The 6,000-nt window shown below is 51.0% G+C and overlaps 1 pseudogene; it reads right to left on the bottom strand.

Annotated features, from left to right (window-relative positions):
- Positions 1–4,474: 4,474 nt before the first annotated feature.
- Positions 4,475–5,204, bottom strand: LOC123448370 (annotated as a pseudogene).
- Between the last annotated feature and the right edge of the window lie 796 nt (positions 5,205–6,000).

The raw sequence follows: 6,000 nt of genomic DNA, 5'->3' as shown, positions 1-6,000 counted from the left end.
GAGGCATGGGGCACATTCCGTGGAAAATAGGGTTCCCCCAGAACGATGACCCGTACGGTTACAGAAGCCGTAAGAGAAAGATGGATCGGGAAGCAGATGTTGTGGCGCGGTTGGCATCGGAAATGGATGTGATGAAGAAAACCATGAGTGTACTAGTAGCCGAAAGAGATGCAGCTCGGGTGCAGCATGAAGATCATCCAGCGGATCTCGGAAGCCAGCAGCGGAGAAGCAGCGTGGCTTCCACGGAGGGCCCACCGGCTGGTGCAGATGCACCGACGATCGAAATTACTGCACCGGAGCCTTTGGTGGTCGAAATTACTGCACCGGAGCCTCCTCGCTACCCCGTGGACGATATAAAGGAGATGAAACAATGTCATCTGTATTATCCTATCGGGAACATGTCCATGAAGGTAGCCATCGGCAGTGCTTTACCATATTTACCTGGAGCACTCCACCACAACAACCCCATTCAAGATGGCTATGCTCGTGTCACGGTGGAGGACATAGTCCAAGGGTTTGAGGACCTGGAGATTGACATTGCTACACCTGAAGGGGAGAAAAGACTTGGAGATGTCAAGCGCCATTTCATTCTATGGCAAAAGAAGTTTATCAAGTTTCCAGGCGAGGCGCCAAGGACAACAAGTCCACCCCCCTACGGTGGTGGTGGTGGCGGTGGCGGTGGTGGTGGTGGTGGTGGTGGTGGCGGTTCACCTACACCTCCGTCACGTCAGCCGACGCCCCCCAGTCCACAACGTCCGGCGGGTGATCAGACGCCGCCCCCCAGTCCTCGTCCGGCGGGTGATCAGACGCCGCCCCCCAATCCACCTCCGGCAAAGAAGCAGAAGCAGTCCTGGATTATTAACCCGGACCCTTATGTACCTAAGACCACAAAGGTACCGGAGCCATCACTGAAGCCTCTCCCCACAAGGCCTTGGGAACGTAGTGCCGAGGAAACTGCCGCGAGGGCGGCTGCTGATCATGAGAAATGGAAGGCGGACTACAAGAAGAAAAGAGAGCCCGAGCCCAAGCCAGTATTTTCTGATGAGCAAAAGAAGTGGGCTAAGTCATTTTTGAGCACACCGTCCCAAGCCGCGAAGAATCTGCCTGACGACTATGCACGTGAACTTCGTAGGCAGGCATTCATGTTGAAGGAGAAGAAAGAGCGGGCGGAGAACCAGGAGAACAAAGCCTTGGAGGAGGCCGAGAAAACGGAATTAGAAAGTAAAAAAAGCGGGAAACGAGTTGCCCAGCTCGGGGAACAAAGTAAACAATCGATTGCCCCGCTTATAGTGAAAGCCGCTGGTCCGGATGACCCCGATATCATAGCAGCTGCGGCAGCACATGGATTGACTGTAACGAGTGCCAGAGAACAAGCGGCCAACTTAGGTATTACTCTTCGTGAACTGTTAGGCCTTGTGAGGCGCCAGTGAAGGAGGTAGTAATTACATATGTGAAGAATGGGCCTCTCGTCGAGCCTGCGCAGGAAGAGGATCTACCTCCACAAATGAAAGGTCTGCTGAAATGGTACAAGGGTTACATAAAAAATAAAAACGCCAAAGAATATATTTATGCGGAAGTTAGATATGAGCATCACTTCAAACATTACTATGTACAAATTCATCTGAGTGAATTGTTCCAGCTTTTCAATCTGCGCGAGCTCGACAAATCTATCATCAGTTGCTACGTTATGTAAGTGATTTATTTCTACCCCATCTTGTTCATATTGCCTGCACTATATATATGTCGTAACTATATTGTTGTGTCTGCTATTATACATGCAGAATGAAGATTAAGGAATGCAGAGTAAGGAACATCCATGATGTTGGGTTCATTGACCCACACATCGTTAATGGATATGTGTTGGAGCATCACCCCGCCGACATGGAGGCAGACCTGTGGCAGTTTCTTACAAAGCAGGAACTCAAAAGTGATATTCTATTTCCTTACCATTTTGGGTGAGTGTTTCTGTCTTGAGCACATTCTCTTTTGTTTACTCCATGCATGGTATGTGGCCGGCTAATCGATGAGTTATGCATGACGTACTGTGCATGTATCGTGTCCGCAGGTTCCACTGGATTCTGCTAGTAATTAAAGTTGACACCTCAGAATGTCTCGTCCACGACTCTCTGAATATGGATCCAAAGCTTTGGGGCGGCATGAGAAGAATGCTGCAGAAGTAATTATTTTCATTCATTTGCGCTCTATATCGATCGGCCTATTTCGTTCATTTCCTAATATCAAGTAACTAATAACTCTCTTGTTCATTTAATTTTCTTTGCCTCGTAGGGTTTGGAGACGGTTCGTAGATACAAAGGTCGGTGAATTCAAAAAAGAGCTAGAATTCAAAAGGTCAAAGGCTAAGAATGGTGGGGATATTCAGCCAGCGGGGACCAATCTATGTGGATACTATGTCTGTGAGATGATCCGGAGATACACCTCTGAGCGGGTTCCGAGTGATACCAATGCTCAGAGGAATAACCTCCGGGTGATGCTTAGTCCAGAAGCTCGCTTCCGACCACTTCAAGAGGAACTAGCTGGATGGTTCAGGAGGGAAGTCCTCCATCCTAAAGGAGAACACCATTACGAGGACGTAGAACTTTATATGCATTAAATTATGTATGGAAACTTGTTCAAAATTGTATATGGTCATCCGATGATATTGAATATATATTGTATATTCCTCTTGAATTCTTTTTGGTTCTAATTTCAAATTTGTTTGAAATTGTACATTCATATGCATGTATGTAGTACCGTAGAATATGTGAAACTCCTTCAAAATTAAAATAAAGCACAAAAGAAATAAAACAATACAAATTAAACAGAAAACAGGTTTGGGGGGGGGGGGGGGGGGCTAAAACCCTAAACCTGCGGCGGCCTTTAGTCGCGGTTGTCCATAAGAACCGCGACTAAAGGTCCTCCGTCCCGACGGCCGCCTGGCGCCCACGTGGACGGGCCTTTAGTTGCTGTTCTTAAGCAACCGCGACTAAGGGGGGGGGCCTTTAGTCGCGCCTATTTGGTCACGGTTGCGCAACCGCGACTAATGGCAGTTGCGAACCGCGACCAAAGGCCCTTTTTCCACTAGTGACGTCGACCTCCCTCCCTCCCTCCCACGGCGAGGATGCTATGGATGGATGGATGGATGGCCGGTGTATCATCTTCCTTTTTCATCCGAGGAGGATTGCACTCGATGCTATGCTCGCTTCATCCCAGATGTGATATATGCACAGATACAAAGAATCAGATCTAGCAAAGGAAAGCATTTTCCGTCAACTTTTTGAAACTTCAACCAAACAATTTTATATTTTGATTTCATTTTTTATGAATATTTTTTAAATCATTTTTTATGAATTTTTTTCATAGAATTATTATTTTTGAATTTGTAAACATTCTATTGAAACTTCGTTTTCAAATACATGTGCTTTCCTTTAATTCATGAACATATCTTGAAATAGTAAACCTTCTTTTCAACCTGGTGAACCTTTTCATGTTCATGTTAACGGATTTTTTCCCCAAATTCATGAACAATTTATAAATTCCTGAAAAAAAAAGAAATCATGAGAACATTTCATATGAGCGATCTTTTCTCGACCGGTATAGTTGTCGTGACCCTACAGCGAATCGTATTTTATCGGATGACCCCGAAGGGACAGTGCTACGCAAATGCATCGGTTCAATGGTGACGACGAGTGTGGCTCCAGGACGTTCGTCCTTCGGACAATATGCACAAAGACTTTCTGGCTATCATAAACGATAGTTCGTGAACCTTCTTTTAAACGGAGTTCTTTAGGATCCGTCCTGTTAAAAAGTAAAAGGAAGTTGCCCGGTTATATTTAAGGAAAGCCCGAGCGAAAACCGTTACAAAAAAAAGAGGGCACCAACAACCCACGCCTACCCCAAAGGTCGTGCACCAGGCGAGCCGCCGGCTCCGTCATGCAAACAACCCGCAACCGACACCCTAGAAAGCCGCCGCTCCGACATCCATGCCGACCCCGAGGCTGTGCACCAAGCGAGCCGCCACTCCGACATCCATGCCGACCCCGAGGCTGTTCACCAAGCGAGCCGCCACTCCGATATCCATGCCGACCCCGAGGCTGTGCACCAAGCGAGCCGCCACTCCGACATCCATGCCGACCCCGAGGTTGTGCACCAAGCGGGCCGCTTGCCCTGATGCCCAAGCAACCTAAGCCGGCACCCTACATCTATATCCGAAGCCGCCGCTCCGACGTCCACACGATAACTGCACACGCCGACCCCGAGGCCGCCACGTACAAATGATGACCGCACATGTCGTCCCCGAGGCCGCGCACCAAGCTAGCCGCGAGCTTCATCACCCGAGCAACCAAAGCTGACGCCACACAATCAAATTCGGAGTCGCCGCTCCGACATCCACGCCGACCCCCGAGGCCGCCGACGTACAGATGATGACCGCACACGCCGTCCCCGAGGCCGCACACCAAACTAGCCACCAACTTCATCACCCGAGCAACCAAAGCTGACACCACACAACCAAATTCGGAGTCACCGCTCCGACATCCACGCCGACCCTGAGGCCACGCACCAGGCTGGCCAACGACATTGTCACCCATGTGACCAATGCCGATGCCCCTTCATGAAGACGACGTCTGGAACCGTTCTTTCGTCATCCACGTCGGCCTCGAGACCGCGCACCACCCGAGCCGATGGCAAATGCAAGCTAAGACCACTCAAAAACGAAGCCTCCAAGAAGGAATGCAAGATCGGAGCACCGCCATCGTCCGTTCCAGGAACCTGGAACATGGGTTTCCCCCCGGAGTGCAAGAGAGGAGGTCTTGGGTCCTCAAACGAAGGCGCCTCCAAGAAGGTGTGCGACGGCCACACGCATCGTCGGCGGCGCCTACGACCAAGGCCACAGTAGGGCTTTCACCCCGAGCAGCCAAAAGGAGTCTTCCCCTCGAACCAACACGCAAGAGCCACCGCCCGCCTGAACCACCACCCACCACCAGAGCCCAGAGGCAGAACCTACCACGTCTGCCACAGATACCAATACCGCATGAGGCAGAACCGACCACGTCTGCTCAGATCCGACGCCCCGCACCACATCCACAGTTAACCCACCGGCCAGCACCAAGCGTCCCTGGCTTGACCGATGACCGACGCGCAGCCCGGTAGCGGCAGAATCCGATGCATCCCGAAATACACGCAGCCCGGTAGCCGCAGAATCCCATGTATCCCGGGCTCCAGCCATGGCAGCGGCACGTCAACGACTCGTTCTCACCGCGGCAACGGTCGTTCACCGGCCCATGAACCTCGATGTAAATTTTATTATGTCATGAACCTCGATGTAAACTTTATTATGTTTGAGACGTTTTGCATTTACGGTTAATTGACCTTTACAAGATGTGATCATTTTCAATGAAGGAAAAAAAAAAGAGAGACTAGACCTGAACCACCGTATGCCCGTAGCCCAGCTTGTATTGCATGCCACCGGTAGCCTCGAAAACAGCTGTCGAAATGGAAACACCAGGGAGCGGATACGATGTTGAATTCAAAGGTGGGAAAAAAAAAGTCACGGGAGCCTCACATGATTGCCGGAGCAGGACGGGATCGGTCCGGTGGCACTTTGTGTCGTTGCCGCGGGTGATCAGTCAGTGACACCGACGGACGGTCTTGCCGGAGTCAGTACTGGCTTGCTGCATCGGCATCTGCATATGCGTCCCTCCTGTCGCCGGCGAGTCGACTCCGGCCCGCGCGGCATGAAAACGTTGGAGTAGATAGAGCAGCCGTCGAGCGGCACGATGATGGTTTCCGACTCTGAGGCTGAGCACGCAACCACCTAGCCTAGCTAGAGGTAGAGGTAGCGAGGTCCCTGGGCGCCAGCGACCTTTGTCTAGTCGGAGTCAGTCGCGGGCGTGGTTCACGTTGAGAGCAGGATGCCAAGACCGGGTGGGTGGGCCTGGGAACCTGGTCGCGGGGACTGGGCTCTGCAGGCCGTACTTTCACGGGATTGTCTTGCAGTCGCAG

This window comes from Hordeum vulgare, chromosome 4H, assembly GCF_904849725.1.
Source record: "Hordeum vulgare subsp. vulgare chromosome 4H, MorexV3_pseudomolecules_assembly, whole genome shotgun sequence".
Taxonomy (NCBI): Eukaryota; Viridiplantae; Streptophyta; class Magnoliopsida; order Poales; family Poaceae; genus Hordeum; species Hordeum vulgare.
This window is presented reverse-complemented; position numbering and strand designations above follow the sequence as displayed.